Below are 19,915 nucleotides of genomic sequence, written 5' to 3' on the forward strand. Positions count from 1 at the left end.
CAGAGCCCATACCCCTCACTCTCCTGCACCCCAACTCTCTGACTCAGCCTGGAGCCCCCTCCTGCACCCAAACTCCCCCCCAGAGCCTGGACCCCTCACCCCCTCCCGCAGGACAGAACCCTCTCCTGCACCCAAACTCCCTTCCAGACCCCACGCCCCCTCCTACACTCCAATCCCCTGCCCCTGTCCGGAGCCCCCTCCTGTTTATATGCAAATTCAAACGGCAGAAGTCGCATTAAAGATATTGGTGAATAGTAATAACTTTAATATGTTCAATTATTAGTTAATGAATTCTAACTCTACAAGGAGCTTTGCATGTGATGCGTCTCTCAAAATATTTTGGTCAAAGACAAAAACAAAAAAATGGCTCTTTGAAAGGTTGCCGACTCCTGCTCTAGTGAAACACTGTACTTGGTAGAGTAAGCAGAGACAAGACCAGACAATTCATTTTATCTTGTGAACTATAACAGATTTTCATGCAACTCTTCCCAGGTGTAAAGGCTACAAATAGAGATACAAGGATTCTAACAAACGCAGGCATTTTGCTATCTGCCTGCAGCAGTCTGAACAACCTTTCTGCCTCTCTCCTGGAAGTACCACCTCCTGTAGGCCATATTTCCAAATGATATTGGAATCAATAATCCTTGTTTATATAACAGTTGTATCTTAAAAATGTTTTATAAACAGTCTTCACATCTCCTTTGTAAAGCAGGTAAGTTAATATCTTCGTTTTACAGGTGAAGAACTGAGATACAAAGAGATTTAAGGCTTCTCTACACGGAGCAGCAATGCACACTAGACAGGTGAGGTTTCTACACAATACTGCATTAAATATGCACTAGGGAACTTTGAATTTGCACTATATATGCCAGTCAGTGGGCAACACATTGGTGCGCTTTAGAAATTACCCCCCTTCAGTGAGCATTGCTGCTCTGCGTAGACAAGCTGTAAGGCCTGTATTTAATAAATTAACTACAGACATCTCCGTTTTGGGGGGCTGAACTTGAGACAACAAGAATTGACCAGCTGAGGTACTGCACACCCACAGCTCCCATTAAAAATAATTGGAGCTGCGGCTGCTCTGCCAGAACCCCTCAGTCCCAAACTACAACCTCGTGCTGTTCTAGTCTGGGTCACCCCAGTAAATGAACACTGGGCACCTTCAAATAACCCATGTATATCAATATGCACTGTCCATGTGAGAGAGAGAAAAGTGTGATCTGGAGCTAGGTATTCATCTACCAGAGTGGACCTCTGAAATTATGCATCACAGAAAAGCTCCCGAAATCATTATTGTAATGCTGGCAGACCAACTACCAGCTCATCCAAGAACCCTAGGTCTCAACTGAACACTGACTAGTACATAGCTGGAACCAGTCTGGCTCACCTGTATGTTAGTATTGTTAAAACTGGTATTAAAATTCTAAGAATGCGTTTAGACTTTATGAAACGCTTGTAAGTTGGGGCATGCATTAGTCTCATTTACAATATCTGTATCCCAAGGTTAATATTAAAGTGTTTGCTCTGTAACTGTAAATTACCAGATGAGACCGAGGAATTAGTGTGAAATGCTGGTTTACAACAAAAGTCATCTCCTGCCCAGCAAAGAAGGCCCACCAGACAAACTACAGGTATTGTGGAACATCAGAGGACAAAAGGCTTTGTTGATTGCTCTCCCTTCCCTCCACCCCCATGAAGAGAAGACGTACAAGTGAATTCCTCCCAGCAACTAAGGGCTCGTCTACCAAATTGCTACAGCGGCACATCTGTAGTGTTTCAGTGTAGATACTTATGCTGACAGGAAGGGTTCTCCCATCAGTTTAGGTAATCCACCTCCCCGAGACATAGTAGATAGGTTGATGGGAGAATTGTCCCATTGACTAGCGCTGTCTGCACCAGGGGTCAGGACATTTTAACTGCATTGCTCAGGAATGTGGATTTTTCCCACACCCGGAGTAATGTAGTTATACCGACCTAATTTCCTAGTGGAGGTCAGGCCTGAATTTGCAACTCAAAGCAGAAGGGAAGAGAGAATAAAAAGCCCCAACAAGGAGAAATGGAATCTCTCTGCTGCTTGGACTCTCAAGGGCAAGGTTTTCTAGGCATAAGCAAGAGATCACCAGTGTTTAGCCCGAGTTAGCCCTAAAGGGATCTAAAGAGCTTGCTTATTATAGCAGCTTCTATTTCCCTTTGAAACTTAAGACTGGAACTCATTTGTGTATGTAAGTTTGCCTGCTTTAACCTTGTAAATAACTCCTATTTCCTTTTCCTAACTAATAAATCTTTAGATAGATTATTACAGGACTGGCTACAAGTGCTGTCTTTGGTGTGAGATCTAAGATACAATTGACATGGTATAAGTGACTGGTCTTTTGGGACTGGGAGTAACCGGAATATTACTGTGATTTTTGGTGTAAGGGACCATTGTTCACAAAGGCAAGCTTAAATGGGTGGCAAGATAGATCAAAGTACCCAAGGGGACGGTTTGTGACTCCATGGCTGTTATAGTGCCTGAGGATTTTATACTTGATAACTGGTTGCTGAAATCTAATTATAGAACTCACAGCTAATTTGGAGTTTGTGTCCTGCTTCTTAACAGTCTGCCCTGAGGTGGGTACTCATGCTCTTGAACCACTGCAGGACAGCTTGACAATTATTCCTCTTAAAACTCATTAAACAGCCCAGGATAATAATTGTGGGGGTTGCCTAAACTGCTGACTTCAGGCTCAACCCATGGTGGGCAGAAAAAAATCTGTTTGGCCCTGATTCAAACTACATTCAGTGTGACAGTGCTGTGTCACAGGACACCCGTGAAGGAGTCAAGGCGGTAACAGTTGTTCTCCCCAGACTATTTTAGCTTTCCTTAACCAGTCATTACCATTTGTACATTACAATACACCCCCTGCATCTCACAAGTAGCACTATTCTGAAGTGAGGAGATGTGATAACAAGTAGTAACAGGGCTGCTCCTTTAACAAGATAGTGTTATCATTAAACCATAGTCTAACGGAGTTGGCTGAATAAGTGGCCTATGGGCATTAAGCCAACAACTCTGGCACATCCTGCAAGAGAGAGATTTCCAGGGAAGTGAATAGGATAAGGATCCTGTTAGCTCACCAGTTTGAATCCAGGGGGATAGTGACCAGAAGTTACAATCATCTGACAGCTCTGCAGTGACCTATGTGAAATTAACTGGTGTCCTAGTGGACAGGTGTCCATTGTAACAAGAACCATGACTGCAGTTGATCCCCATGCTGGCAGTCTCACAGAGAAACCAAAGACTGAATGGGCACACAGGCCAACCTATCCTCTTATGCCTAGAACTAGTCCCACCAGAACAGTAGGAGGCACATTGCTGGGGGAGCCTTGTACAGTGCTGATCCTGTTCTGTGGCTAGAGAATTTCAGCAACTGCTTCCAGCTGCCCCTTTGCACCAACACTAAATGCAATGAAAAATAAAGTGTTATAAAAAATAAACAAGGGATGCTACATCTGATGAGAAGCTCCAGAACACAACTGCTCCTATATGGACAGAACCCTGACAATGGCCCCCTTGCAATCAAGACAAAACAAGACATTTTTGAAGTTGTGCAATTTAGAACAGGAGCAATAAATACTCCAAGCTTTATTTTATTGAAAAACAAAAAACAACAATAGGCAATCATGTCTGTTGCTGGAGAGGGCTGGAAATCCAGTTGAGGGGATTTCATTTACGCTGGAACCAAACCTTTCTCTGGGAAATCTGCTTCACTAAGTTGAATACAATACCTCTATTCATTCATTGCTTTTTCCATTAGCCGCCTTGCTTTAGAGCATCCATTCTCTGCACAGCCCTCACTCCCACCCCAACACCACACTCCTTCTGTAACTATCACATGGTCACTTTGCAAGCTGTGGTCCTTTCTTTCATTGTTATCCTTGTGATACATGTTTTATGTGCTTGGCTTGCAGAAATGACGTCTGTTTAGATTAAAACCATGTTGTAATTTGGAGGAAAACATGCACAGCCACAGTTGAGCATGACAGGAGGAAGCTGCCCCTGATTTTGGAAGCAGCAGTATCTCCCCATTGGGAATACTCTAGTACCATGTTTATTGCTTTAATCAGGAACAGGGGAAATGGCTGATGTTTAGCTGACCTTTACAGTGTGGAAGCCAGTGCTCATCCCCCAGCTATATGGGGCAACCATTTTACAGGTACTCTCATTTCTACTTAATGGCTCTTCCATTTGTTCTAATGGCTCTCTCTACTTCTGGCAAGAGCATGATTTATGGAATCCACAAAAACGAATGGATTACACAGTTAACGAATGAATCAAACAAACCAAGAAAGGCCAGATCAGATGATTGACTAAATGGGACAGAGTTATTTAAATGGAGCTTCTGTTACATGTATTTTACAGTTGCTTAGACTGTAGTTTCAAAGAGGTTAAAGCTAGACATAAATTGCATTACCGTTAATACCAGGAGTGTACTTCAAATTAGGTCTGCATCCTGTAACATCTTTCAGCAGTGAGTTGTCTCAGAGTGAATTAGACAAATATAGTGACTGTTTGGTGATGGTTCACACACTCCTTTGGACAGAAGAGCCATGGGAATGTTCTGTTTATCTTAGAAATTCCTAAGGCACCTAACATTTTAATTTAGAAGCCTCTCTTGAGAAATGTCCAGGATTCTGGGATTCTATCTGCTGCTCTTTTCAATTAGTAACTTGATCTTCCAATCTGGCTGTCTAGGTCAGCAAAATGTTCATTAGCTCTTCGTGGCTGGCAAGGGTTCAATATTTCCTAGTTGACCTACAGCAGCAGAAACTCTAGAGTGGATCCTGTCTTCAAGTCCCACCTGGACACCTATGATGAATACTTGACTCCATTGTCTATTCAGTACTTAAAGGGGAAGCCCCCACATCATAGTAGTATCTGAGCACCGCAGACTCTTGTGTATTATCCTTACAACACCTAGGGTGACCAGATGACAAAGATGAAATATCATGGGGGCCCCCGGCGGAGGGGAAAAAAAAAAGCCGCCTAACCCCCCTGCCCCCGCCACGCAGCACAGCCCCGTCTCCACCCGACTCTATGGTGGCCGCAACAGCTGAGCGCGCCCCAGCCCGGAGCTGCCAAGCCCATGTGCTGCCCTAGATTCCCGGGGGAGCCTGGCTCGCTTCCCGGCCGCCTTCCCCGCCCGGGCCTGGCCGCTCCATGAGCGCGGTGCAGGAGGCCCAGGCCTGCCTCGCCTTCTACCGGGGGCTCAGGCAGAGGGAGCCGCTGCGGGATCTCTGCCGGGCCATGCTCACCTTCCTGGAGAAGCTGGACTGGAGCAGTTCACAGGGTGAGTGCTGGGGGGCACCCCCACCCTCCAGGCTTGCGCCACTATACAGCAGATCAACATAAGCCTAGGAGGGAGGAGAAATGTGGCGTGCTTGGGGAAGAGGTGGGGCCAGGGCGGGGATTTGGGGAGGGATCCAATGGGTGAAGGAGGGAGCGGGGCAAGAGCCCCTCCGGGCTCCGCCTGTGCGCCAGAGTGGAGGGCAAAATTGCTTATTTGTCCAGTGTCCCGACCAAACATCAGTCGGGACACGGGACAAACAAGCAAATATCGGGACCTCTGGTCACCCTAACAACACCCCTGTGAGGAAGGGAAGTACTGTTATCCCCATTTTATAGATAGGGGATTGAGGCAGACAGAGACTTTGCCCAAGGTTACACAGGAAGTCAGTGACGGAGTAGAGAATTGAATACTGGTCTCTCAAGTCCCAGACCAGTCCCTTAACACTGGATCATTCTTTTTTTCATTTTTCTCCTATTGTCAGCATGGCTCAGTTAATAACACACCTACCTTACCAGAGGCAGGAGTGCTTTTAACTGAACCACACTGACACTTGGGGTTGAATAGCATAACTGTCCTAACTTGGGGTCCCAGAAGTAGAAGAGAGCAGTTCTGATAAATGCATTTTCCCCCTCATGCTGTTTCCCTATAGTTACGTTTGTGTGGTTTTTTTCCCTTTGACTTCTGACTTTTAAATGAATCATCAATTACAAATGAGCAAAGCCAGAGTGTAGTTTTGGTTTTGCAAAACCTCATGATTCAGGTTTTGGTTTTCTATAATCAAACCCAGGGATGATTCAGATCCAGCTCTCATTTTATTCAAATGCCCAAGGTAATTTTTTTGAAACTGTGGCGGTTTGATAATAGTTCCAATTCTGACACATTTTTACAATGCAAAAGGTGGTGGACAGTTTAAACAAAACCAAGAAGATTCATCTTATTCGATCACTATCATCTGGTCCAGATCTATTCAGTTTGTGTTCCTACAACCAGTGTTTACTCAATACTCTTTCCTTTTTGAAGAAAGGTCAATACAATACCAAAGGGAGTGGAGGGAATTAATTGCAAGTTGGAATCTTAGTTACCATTATAATCTTCTAAGCTCTGACACTGAAGAGAATTAATGTTGAAGAAACAGAGGGGTTGTTGCTTATTTGTTAATACTGTTTGTAAAACATAAGAACAGCCATGTTAGGTCAGACCAATGGCCCATCTAGCCCATTATCCTGTCTTACAACAATGGCCAGTGCCAGAAGCTTCAGAGGGAAAAACAGAAGGGGCAATTGTTGAGTGATCCATCCAGTCATCCAATTCCAGCTTCCAGCAGTCAGATGTTTAGAGACATCCAGAGCATGGGGATTGCGTCCCTGACCATCTTTCGATTATCTAAGTCATGGAAGACTGGAGAGATTCCAGAGGACTGGAAAGGGGCAAAGATAGCACCAATCTATGAAGAGGGAAATAAGGACAACAGAGGGAATTACAGACCAGTCAGCTCACCTACCTTATAAGAGAATACAGTAATAAGTAACAGTCAGCATGTATTTGTTAAGATCAAATTGTGTGAAACCAACCTAATAGATTTCTTTGACAGGGTAACAAGACTTGTGGATGGGGGGGAAAGTGGTAGATGAGGTATATCTTGACTTTAATAAGACTTTTGAGATCGTCTCAGATGATCTTCTCATAAACAAACTAGATGACGCCACTATAAGGTGGATCCATAACGTTCCCAGAGAGTAGTTATCAGTGATTCCCAGTCAAGCTGGAAGGGCACATCAAGTGGGGTCCCGCAGGGATCAGTTCTGGATCCAATTCTGTTCAATATCTTCATCATTGATTTTGATAATGGCATAGAGAGTACACTTATACAGTTTGCGGACAATACCAAACTGGGGGTGAGGGGTGCAAGTGCTTTGGAGGATAGGATTAACATTCAAAATGATCTAGACAAACTGGAGAAATGGTCTGAAACAAATAGAATGAAATTCAATAAGGACAAATGTAAAGTATTTCACTTAGGAAAGAACAATCAGTTGCACACATACAAAATAGGAAATGACTGACTAGGAAGGAGTACTGTGGAAAGGGATCTAGGGGTCATAGTGGATCACAAGCTAAATACGAGTCAACAGTGTCACACTGTTGCTTAATAAAAAAAAGCAAACATCATTCTGGGATGTATTAGCAGGAGTGTTGTAAGCAAGATATGAGAAGTAATTCTTCCACACTACTCCACGCTTATTAGACCTCAACTAGAGTATTATGTCCAGTTCTGGGCACCACATTTCAGGAAAGATGTGGACAAATTGGAGAAAGTCTAGAGAAAAGCAACAAAAATGAAGGTGTAGAAAACATGACCTGTGAGGGAAGACTGAAAAAAATAGGACTTGTTTAGTCTGCACATGAGAACAGTTTTCAAATACATAAAAGGTTGTTACATGGAGGAGGGATATACATTTTTCTCATTAACCTCTGAGCATAGGACAAGAAGAAATAGGCTTACATTGCAGCAATTGCAGTTTAGGTTGAACATTAGGAAAAAATTCCTGTCAGGGTAGTTTAGCACTGGAATAAATTGCTTAGGGAGATTGTGGAATCGCTGTCATTGGAGATTTTTAAGAGCAGATTAGACAAACACCTGTCAGGGATGGTCTAGATAATACTTAGTCCTGCCATGAGTGCAGGGGACTGGATTAAATGACCTCTCAAGATTCCTTCCAGTCCTACAATTCTATGATCTTGGCTAATTGCCAGTGATGGACGTATCCTCCATGAACTTATCTAATTCTTTTTTGAATGCAGTTATACTTTGGCCTTAACAACATCCCCTGGCAAGGAGTTCCACAGGTAAATTGTGCATTGGGTGAAGAAGTACTTCCTTATGTTTGTTTTAAACCTGCTGCCTATTGATTTCATTGAGTGACTCAAGGTTCTTGTGTTATGTGAAAAGGAAAATAACAATTCCTTATTCACCTTCTCCACACCATTCATGATTTTAATAGACCTCTATCATATGCACCCCCTTTAGTTATCTCTTTTCCACGATGAACAGTCCCAGTCTTCTTAATCATTCCTCATATGGAATCTGTTCCACATCACCATTCATTTTTGTTGCTCTTTTCTGCACTTTTTCCAATTCTAATATACCTTTTTTGAGATGGGGTGTCCTGAATTGCACACAGTATTCAAGGTGTGGGTTTACCATGGATTTATGTACTGGGATTATGATATTTTCTCTCTTTTTACTAATGGCTCCTACCATTCTGTTAGCTTTTTATGACTGCTACTGCACATTGAGGGGATGTTTTCAGAAAACTATCCACAATGACTCCAAGATCTCTTGTTTGAATGGTAACACCTAATTTGGACCCCATCATTTTATATGTATAGTTGGGATTATGTTTTCCAATGTGCATTACTTTGTACATTGAATTTCATCTGCCATTTTGTTGCCCAGTCACCCACTTTTGTGAGATCCCTTTGTAACTCTTTGCAGTCTGCTTTGGCCTTAGCTAGTTTTGTATTATCTGCAAACTTTGCCAGATAATCTACAAATATTTCGAATAGCACTGGCCCCAGAACAGATCCTTGGGAACCAGCTATTTACCTCTCTCCCCTATGAAAACTGATCATTTATTCCTACCCTTTGTTTTCTGTCTTTCAACCAGTTACTGATGCATGAGAGGACTTTTTCTCTTATCCCTTGACTGCTTACAAGCCTTTGGTGTGGGGCCTTGTCAAAGTCCACATACACTATATCAACTGGACCACCCTTGTCCACATGCTTGTTGACACTCTCAGAGAATTCTAATAGATTGGTGAGGCAGGATTTCCATTTTTAAAAAGCCACATAGATGAACATGATTTGTTATAATAATAAAACAATAATAATGGAGATATACCTATCTCATAGAACTGGAAGGGACCATGACAGGTCATCGAGTCCAGCCCCCTGCCTTCACTAGCAGGACCAAGTACTGATTTTGCCCCAGATCCCTAAGGATTGAACTCACAACCCTGGGTTTAGCAGGCCAATGCTCAAACCACTGAGCTATCCCTCCCCCCAGAGAGTGCATGGAGCCCCCTGGCTGCCCCTTTGCCTAGGAGCAGTGGTGAGCTGGAGCCGGTTCGCAAGAACCGGTTGCTAAAATTAGACGCCGGTGGAGAACCAGCTGTTAAGGGGCCAGGCGGGTGGGCAAACAACTCCGGTCCGTGGGCCACATCCGGCCTGCGGGACTGTCCTGTCCCCCACCTGAGCTCCCAGGAGTCCCAGTTGGGACCTCCCCCGGCCCCCCCCCCCCGAGCCGCCAGCAGCTCAGCTCCCCAGACCTGCTGCTTTGAGCAGCCACCGGCAAGGTGAGGGGGGCTGTGAGCTCCAGGGCCGCCCGGGGGGGGGGGGCAAGTGGGGCAATTTGCCCCAGGCCCCACAGGGGCCCCCCCATGAGAAACTGAGGCTCCCTCCGCCTTCCCCCCTACCCAGTCTCCCCCGTTCCCCGTCCCCTGACCGCCCCCCAGAACCTCTGCCCCATCCAGCTTCCCCCACCCGCTCCCTGTCCCCAGGACTCCCTGCCCCTTATCCAACCCCTCTGGCCCGGCCTCATACCATGCCGCTTACCCCCGCCTCCCCCCTCTCCCGGAGCCTCAGTGCGGCACATCCAGGAGCAGCCCTGGACGGTGCTGCAGCGACGTGGTGGCTCCAGCGGGGCCTGAGCTCCTCCCACTCAGAGCCACGTGGTAAGGCTGGGGCGGGGCTGCGAGCTCCGGGCCGAGCGGCAGGAGCTCAGGCCCCGCTGGAGCCACCACTCCACTGCAGCGCTGTCCAGGGCCGCCCCTGCTTCTCTGTAACAGCCTTGTCTTCCTGCAGTGCTGCTTTTTGCACCTCAATCATCCAGTGGCCCCACTGACTGTTTGATAGGCTTTATGCTTCTTATTTAACAAGTGTTGGCTATTAGTCTTTTTGCCTCTAAACGCCTCTTTTACTCTCTTGTTTTTAAGCCATGATGGCATTTTTTGGTCCTTTTATAGTTATTTTTATTTGGGGTATACATTTAGTCTGAGTCCATTACAGTGTTTTTAAAATATTTTCCATGCAGTTCGCAGACATTTCACACGTGCGACTGTTCCTTTTAATTTCCATTTAACTAGCTTCCTCATTTTTGTCACATTCCTAGCCTGGACACTGAAGTCCACATCCTCCACAGGACAAATACAGCACAGATAGCAGCAGTAGCAGCGCAAGCTTCCTCGTGCCACTCCTTTGGAGTCCCTTAGCCCTACTCCAGCAGGGTAATCTTTTCAGGCACCAAGTTTATTCAGTCCTTGGCCTCTCTGTTGAGACTACCAACAAGGTGGCCAAACAGTGGCCATTTTGGTGGCGGGCTGTGTGATGTGAACGTATGGCTGAGAAAAATGGGATTAGCAACTCAACTCATTTCACACAGGACACTGGTGAGAGGGACTCTCCACAGGTCGGTACTGAAGACCCAACTCAGCAACGGAAGGCTCCCTAACTTATTACAGTCCCTTGAGTCACCTTGTCTCTCCAGAAATAGAAGCCTTTTCAATTGTGATACTCTGTGCCTCGGGGGAACACCCAGCACCCCCATGTTCATCCTTTTAAAATGATTGTGCAGTATCCAATGGAAAGTTTGTCATGTTGGGTGTCTTCGGAAGGCTCATGATGCACTGAGCATCGTTGTTAGTTACAGTAATGTTATAGGATGTACGTTCATGTATATAGTTATGAGGCTGAAAACATGTCCTCATGGCTTTAAAGAAGCCCAGGTAAAAACTTTCCAAGAGCAGAGAGGCAGTTTACACCTTGTCAGGGCATGTATGGGACAAACCCAGCCCAGCCTCACAGGTACAAAGGACACTGGCCTAGGCAGCAACAAAGGATCTGTGGACTGAGGGAGTCCCCCCTCTTCCTTTGGTCAGTTTGGGACTACAATGAGGTAATGCTCACCTGACTCTGAAAGCGTTGGGGGGCAAAACCAAGAGGGAAGAAAGAACATGATAAAAGGGAGAGATGTTTGCCATGCTCTTCCTCTCTCTTCCACCTCCATCTACAGACATCACCACCAAGCAACTGAAGCGCTGATCAAAGTGGAGAGCCTGGCTGAAGAGCAGCCAGTCTATGGTGAGAAGCATCTAAGTTTGTAAGGACACTGCAAGTGTTAAGATCAGCTTAGAATGTGTTTTGCTTTTATTTCATTTGGCCAAACCCGACTTGTTATGCTTTGACTTATCAACACTTAAAATCTATCTTTGAGGTTAATAAATCTGTTTATTCTACCTGAAGCAGTGTGTTTGGTTTGAAGCGTGTCAGCGACTCCCCTTGGACTAACAAGCCTGGTACATATCAATTTCTTTGTTAAATTGACAAACTCATATAAGCTTGCTGTGTCCAGCAGGCATAACTGGACATTGCAAAATGGAGGTTCCTAGGGTTGTGTCTTGGACCGGAGATATTGGCTAGTGTCATTCAGTTGCACAATCCAAGGAGCAGCTTACATACCAGAGGCTGTGCCTAGGAGTGGGGGTTCTCACAGCAGAGCAGGGTAAGGCTGGCTCTCAGAGTCAAGGATTGGAGTGACCTAGCAGATCACCGGTCCAGATAACACCAGGGGAACGTCACAGTACCCAAATCAGCAACCCAGCAGTGGAAGGCTCCCTAACTTACTACAGTCCCTTGAGTCACCTCATCTCTCCAGAAATAGGAGCCTTTTCAATATCAACTAAATCTTTCATTAAATAAAATGTCCTGAAGATCAGTTACGACAAAATGCTAAAACTCACTACTTCCTACTTGCATTGATACTACAAAAAAATTCCTATTCTCAGGGGCTAATGTAATTTATGAAATCCTACTCTGTAGTTTATGCCACGTGGAAAAGTGGCAAAAGGTACTCTTCCCCCCCCCCCCACCAAAGTCTGACATTTCATTTCATCTTGCTGTTTTATTGGCACTCACATCTGGATTACATAAATTTAAAGCACAGTTTTTAATATCAGTGTTGCTTAAGGTTACAGAATTTGACAAATCCTGTATACCAGGCTGTCAAATTGAATTAACATGGGAAACAGAGGGGGAAAATAAAGAATTAAGAGATTGAAGCTCATTTTATTCCTTTGTGTTCAGAAAGGAAGACAAAATTAACCCTTATAAGATAGGGCGCTGAACCCCAGAGACAATTCTGCCACTATATGGTAGCTGGCAGTCTCCCAGTAACACACAAGAAGGCCAAGATTGAACATTTGCAGTCATCCAGATTAACTGACCTTTCAGGGGCCATCAGATTCCTACAAAGAGAAGCCATCCTCCAACAGGAAGTCATTTTTTAAAGACAGCAATGTTTGTTTCTCTACTATCCGCCGGTTGTTGATTTGTTAATAAAATGTAAAATGTGTTTTATTCAGGACAATTCTGTACCACCACCCTAAAGGGCCTCTTGTATTCAAACAGCAGCTTCTGAAAGACACTGTGCGCTCACCAGAAGGCCATAAAGACTAACTGATCTCACGCTTGCTCAGCTGACATAGGCATTTTAAACTCTCCAATGATGCACTTCAAATCAGCCCTTTGAAGATTCTTCCCATGCAGTCGCCCACACTGTATCTTTTTAATCTTATCACTGAGATTCCTTCCTGATGGTCTTTATGCTGAAGTCATGCATCAGTAACTACAAGGCTGGAATGATTAGTCAGCCCTCTCTTCCCCCCAACAGACCCACTGCACAACACAAACCAGTCAGAAGTCAGACAGCTGATCTGTGCAAACCAGCTCCATTGATCAGATTTGCTCAAATCCAGCAAAATGCTGACTAAACAGGTAGGCAAGATAGAGAACTCTCAACTAACACGAAGGAATCAGCTATTTAGCATATTTGTAAGGAACAAATCCTGGATCACGAGGTGAGCAAGTGGTGTGCTGAAGATCTTTGCAGGGGACTAAAAGGAAGAAATCTTGTCCTCAGACTACAGAGCAGCTCCATGGACACTACTGCAGCTCTAGAAGCGCCTTCAAGTCCTAGGCCTCCAGTGGTGGCCAACAGTAAATCCACCAGCCTGATCTCCACTTCTTTCCCAACACCACCTTCAGAGAAACACACAAGGAGCACCTGTGGAACTGGGATGTACATCTTTCTCCAATTCTGCTATTTCCCATGCAATGGAACTGTGGAAGTTCCATTGTATCTGGGGAGAGTCACACCAGGGTGTGGTGGAGAGGGAAGAAGGTAGTCGAGGAGGCAGGATATGACCCTAAAGATGTTCCACTCCAGGTTCTCTCTAGAACATCAAACAAAATGGCATGATTTCAGAGCCTCAACACTTGCAGATAAAGGTCCAACATCAAATGTTTTGTCTTACTGTACAAACTACCCTTTACCCTGGTCCACCCCCCCCCCCCCCCACACAAACCCAAATGCAAATCTAAAAGGACCAAATCAAATAGGTGGTTCACTTTTATGCTGTTTTGTACCTGCCTCTTCGGGAACAAATATATATATGTGGCCTGATCATTAAGAGTTTATTGTGGTTATTGACACAGCAGATAGACATGCAACTGTTATCTTCTTGCGACTTCAAAGATCTAGTGAGCTTTCCTTAGCATAGCCACTGGTACTGTTAAGTAACCTAGAATATTAAAAAGTAGCCCACACAGTGCATGCTGCTGTCCTGCATCACACTGAGCTGATGACACTACAAGGAAAGAAAGCAGGCAATAGAGTGAGGTGAGAATGGAAAGAGGCATTAGTGCAGAAGGTAAATGTGAATGAGGAGAGTATGCAGTGTTGTTGTAGCCATGTTGGTCCCAGGATATCAGAGAGACGAGGTGGGTGAAGTAATATATTTTACTAGACCAACTTCTGTTGTGTGAGAGATTTAGTGCTACACAGAGTTGTTCTTCTGGTCTGGGTACCTTTCAACCTGTGGAACTCTTTGCCAGAGGCTGTTGTTAAGGGTTCAGAAAAGAACTAGATAAGCTCATGGAGGTCCATCAGTGGCTATAAGCCAGGCTGGGTAGGGATGTAAAACTATGCTCTGAAGTGTCCCTAGCCTCCGTTTGCCAGAAGCTGGGAATGGGCAACAGGGGATGGATCACCTGATGATTACCTGTTCTGTTCATTCCCTCTGACGGCCACTGTTGAAAGACAGAATACTGGGCTAGATGGACCTTTGGTCTGACCCAATATGGTCGTTCTTACGTTCTCTGTGCAGCTCAAAAGCAACAGAAGTTGGTCCAATAAAAGACACTACCTTATGCACTTTGTCTGTCGGAGGGGAATGTCAGATATGCACAATATACCCACAGGTCTTTAACAGGATTTGGGGCATTAGTCCCATGAACAAGCTCTCAAAACTCTTCCTACTCAGTATAATGTTAAGAGAGGCAGGTGGTACAAATAAGCATGTCACAGAGAGTTGGACAAACTGATCAATGTTTTATTTTACTGGTCTAAAGGAGTCCTTCTCAACAACATTATTGGGCCTATAAAACACTTCTATACGTGGCTAATTAGGACAGAAACAAAGAGTGTCAGTGCAAAAAATAACTAACCACATGAAAGGACGGGATAAACTTGACAGCGGATAACAGATCACTTGGCTGAAGTGCGATCAAAACTTACTCCTACAGTGCTGGCCTGTGCTGATGTTGCTACTTAATGGTTTCAGCAGTGGTAACAGGCATTTGCCCATGCTGATCACCTGTCTATTTATATTGTAATCTCTTTGGTGCAGAGATGGTCTCTCATTACATGCTTGTACAGTGCCCAGCACATGGGTACCCAATCTCAGTTGGGGCTTCTAGGAGTCCTGGCATACAAATAAATATTCAGTGGGTGACAACTGGAAACATATTTCAGACTTATTAAGAAGAGGAGATTTAGTGACAGATCTTTGCATGGACTATTCTTGGGTTATTTTATTTCCCATTAAGAACCTCCACTTTATTGTAGATCAATCAGACTGGAGATTAACCTTTTCCAAAAGTTACGGGAAAGAGATGGAAGCTCTGTTGTGCTGTCCCATCAGATAGATCAAACAAAGCACCAGACAAACATACAGTGGTAGATTTGAAGGGGAAAAAAAAAAAAAAAGCAGGGCATCATAACAGTAAGTTGCTGTTGCACATTTTAGAAAGCTCTCTCCAAGACTAGTAGAAAAGCTGGCCCTAAGTGCTATTTGTTACACTCTGGTCCACCCCAGAACAATCCCAAAACACAAGGAAACGGAAGCCACACATGCAGGTAGATGCTCAATCAATGCATGTAATAACCATGAACTAGTTAACAACAGTCCAAATCACAGGTAAGTAGCAGCAGGCCCAGACTAACTGCGCACGCACACACACACACACACACTCACAGTTCAGGGAGCAGGAACCAGGACAAACAGGAACAGGGAGCAATAAGCAGGAAGTCACCACACACAAGTAAGAACACTATTATACCTAACTTATCAATAAAAAACTAATATAAAGAATGGACTAAGCAGGACAGACGTATAAATAGCCAGAAGTCTGGGCCACACCACATAGTTGATACATACTCTCTCTGTGTCCTCTCCCAATATAACAAGGCCAGTTCTGCTAACATGGGATCCTACACATTTACAGAGGAGGGGGCAAGATTTACTCATAAGTGTCACCAATCCCGACCTTTACAGTATATGGGGAAAATTAATAAACCATGGATCCAAACACCTTGAACGCTAGAAAAGTTCTGATCCATCCAGTTTTTGTAATCTGGGCCCACCAGTAGTGAAAACAAAAAGACCTCACACCATACCAGGAAAACACCACACAAAGAAACAGTGTTAAAAGAAAATAAAGACACTATTTCATAATGTTCCCTGAATCAATTGTTTATGCTATAGTACACGGAAATGAAATGAAAGTACAACTCCATTATTCTTTTCATATTTATCCTAGACATCAGCTATTTAGGTATCATTGCTCATTTATTGTTGTACAGTGGTGGCTCAAGGCTAATTTTCTCCGATTGCCTCAAAGGCTCTGCGTGGTAATGAAACACCTTCCTACTAAAGTGATTGCTGCAGTGTACACTGTAATACTCCATTCTTAAATAAACAGACATGAAACAACTATCCTTAGGGGAGCACAAACTCGCCTTCTGACAGCAACAACTTTCACACTTCTCTCCAAGTTTTTTCTGCTTTTCTCCATTATATTTTTGTATCTATAGCAGCAAAGATCCAGACTAACACGGCTACCCCTCTGATACTTGTATCAATAGGTTATATTCTGATAAATCAAAATGATCATTTTCAACTTCTAACTACCACACTGCTCAGATGTCAGAATGTGAAACTAGAAAATCTGGCTTGTAAGTAACAAACATAGAAAGACAGCTGGTTTTCATAGAAAATGAGAGTTTGGCACAATAATTAGCAACGTTTTGCAAATACTGTAGCAAGACTTTCAAGTTCTGGTAAAAATCCAACATATTTGTGAACACTCCCAATTTTCTCCTGAATGAAGGACCAAGGAAGATCTGAATTTCATATTCCCCTTCAGATTGTTCAAGGGTAGATTCTGATCTCATATTGTTGTGACACCACGCATTTAGGTGGAGTTACTCCGGATTTACATTCCTGTAAATGAGCAGAGTCTGGCCCTCAAACTTCTCTCCCTCCTGCTCTTCAGACAGTAATACTATATTGAAAACATTTTCTATGACATCTTTAATCTCAGGATCCCAAAACAACTTGCAAACATTAATGAAGCCATGTGAGGCAGTTAATTATCCCCATTTTATAGATGAGGAAACTGAGGCACAGAGGTGATTTGACATGTCCAATGCCACATAACGAATCTGACAAAGATGGCAGTGTCACTCTGGTTCCCTAGGCATACACTGAGTTAGGCACTGTAGACTCTAATTTCTAGTGCATTATATCTCCTTGTAGCAGGGCGCAATCTAGGGTGACCAGACAGCAAGTGTGAAAAATCGGGACAGGGGGTGGGGGGCAATAGGATCCTATATAAGAAAAAGACCCCAAAATCGGGACTGTCCCTATAAAATCGGGACATCTGGTCACCCTAGCGCAATCTGGTCTTGCCTTGACGCCCCACAGAAACAGACTGAGCAGACTCCACCAGCTGTGTCTCCATTATGCCATTCATTTGAGTTCCCTCCACCAACACCTCCACAGTCCCATGCCACAGTACTATTTAGAACATCCCCTGTGCTTTCAGCCCTGAGAAGGGTAGAGGTCTCCCTTCCCTAAGGCCACTGTGACACTGGGCTCAGCTAGCCCTGTTCCTCTCTCCCTGGCACTTCCTTCCTGTGCCTCTTTACCAGTCTCCAGCTGATGGGCTAATTGGCTTGTTAGCTCACCCAGCCTGATTAGATCGTTATTTTTAGTTACCCCAATTAGCTTTCTCTGGGTGAACTAACAGATGTCAGGGTGCAGGCTCACCAGTTCACTCCCTGCACTCTGTCACACACCTCCCCCACACTTGCCTACCCGCCAGGCTGTTTTTCCCCCAGGCCCTCCCTTCTTTAGAGGAGGTGCGGGGCTCTCTTTCTGCTCACACTCGCCCCCAGGGTGATTGTCCGTTCTCCACCCACACAAAGAAATCACATTTTGTGGGTGGGGTTCACTCCCCTAACTCCATTTCTGCCCACAGGTCCTCACACCAAGGACAGCCTGTTTTCCCCACTCCTTTTACCCTCTCATCCTTTGGTTTGGGGTAGAGCCCACTACAATCCCTCCTTTTGCTCCTCCTCTGGGGACCCTGGCTCCCACAGCCCCACAGACTGGTCCCAAGATTCCTCCTCCCACTGTTCTGATGGTGATGTTTTTCTGATCTTTGTCTGCAAGCTGGGCTTACTATTTTCTCCTACCTCTTGGTCTGAGCTGAATGTTTCCTTCCTTCTTCACTTTCCCTAGGGAGGTCCTATTTTCCTCCTGGCATGTGTCCTTAGGTCTAGGGTTTCCTGATTTTTCCTATATCTTGCCCTTTTACCCAATTTCTTGTTAACCCTGCTTCCAGCCGCAGGGGATTCCAAAGCCCATTTTCCTCTTATAAGGGAAGGGGCTCCTATCTGTCCCTATAACAACTGGACGAGGCAGCCCATCTACCATGCTGACCTGCTTCCACTTAAACTTCCCCTTAATCTCTAGGGATCTCTCGTCTTGCTGTGGATATATTCTAATTTTAAGCTCCCACCTGGTAGCAGCCAATGGAGCGTCACACTTCACCAAATCACTTCAGACCAATGAACTGAAGCAGTGTCCACCAGTCACCTCTGACACCTCTTCCCCACCTTTACAGGGATAAGGATTTTCTCTGCTAGTCATAGTCGACCTACAAAATTCTGTGAACCCACATTCCATAATTGGGCAGTCCCACTTCATGTGACACGGCTTACCCTGGTTAACTGAAGGAGTTCCCCTCATCTCCTTTTTCTTTTTGGTTGTCCTTGGTGTGGCAAAAGTCACCCCCTTCCTTGAGTCCGTCGCTGAAATGGACTGACTTCTTTCTTGGGAAAGTCCACGTGCACAAACTCTCCTGCAAGCTTTACTGCTTCCTGTGGGGTCACTGTGCTTTTGGGGAAGCTCTGGAGAAATTGCTCCACTTTATCATATCTGTTATTTCCCACACATTTTGGGCATCTGGCTTTAGCTAGCAAGTCACCCAATCTGTTAATTTTTGTGTGAACGCCCTGGGCTGCACATCTCCCATCCATCTAGCGGCCAGAAATTTCTGTCCATATTTTTCAAATGAGAGGCCACCCGCCCTCCTCCCCATCATAGTTCCAGGCCTACTCTTCGCTCAGGGCCATACAGGCCACCTGGGCTTCCCCTGACAAATAAAGGGTCCACTCATAGGGTCCACAATCCCTTATCCCATTTGGTTCTCATTCCTACATTAGAAGTTACTAAAATATGTCGGGGTCATCTACTGGACCTGCTTATGCGGGCTCACCTCATGTCCTACTGCTGTTCCCTGTTGCAGGACGCACCATACCTCATATCAGTTGCTACTGCCCCTGCGCCTATTCCTTTATGTACTCTTGCAGGCTCTTCTGCTGCTCAGCCTGCCACAGAAGGAGGGACTGTCTTTCCATCTGACGGGATTCCTATGACAAATGCACAGGCTTCTGCATCTCTTTTTCTTGCTCCACCAGCCATTGTAGAGTCTGCTCCATTGCCCAAATCCTCATACCAGCTCCCCTGTCTTGTCCTCAGCCACCACAAATGGGGGAAATCACAGTCTGGGACAAGCTTCCACATACAGCAGGGCATGGTCCGCTCCTACCTTCTAGCCCCACAGAAACCATCTCAGACCCCACTGGCTATGTATCCACTGTGCCATTTGAGTCCCCTCCACCAACACCTTGACAGCACTATTTACAATATGCCCTGTACTTTTGGCTCTCTCCTCAGGACCTGAGAGGAGCAGGGGGTCTCCCTTCCCTAATGCCTCTGTGAGACTGGGCTCAGCTAACCCCATTCCTCTCTCTCCTTAGCACTGCCTTCCTGTGCCTCTTTATCAATCTTGAACTGATGGGCTAATTGTCTCATTAGCTCACCCAGCCCACCACCTTTAA

At 45.0% G+C, this 19,915-nt stretch overlaps 1 protein-coding gene across 1 annotated transcript in view; it reads right to left on the reverse strand.

Annotated features, from left to right (window-relative positions):
• Window positions 1-19,915, reverse strand: part of ABTB2 (ankyrin repeat and BTB domain containing 2) — a 194,821-nt gene that overhangs the window by 111,994 nt on the left and 62,912 nt on the right. The window lies entirely within an intron of this gene.

The sequence above is a fragment of the Terrapene carolina genome, unplaced genomic scaffold, assembly GCF_002925995.2.
Source record: "Terrapene carolina triunguis isolate 2854851 unplaced genomic scaffold, T_m_triunguis-2.0 Scaffold96, whole genome shotgun sequence".
Taxonomy (NCBI): Eukaryota; Metazoa; Chordata; order Testudines; family Emydidae; genus Terrapene; species Terrapene triunguis.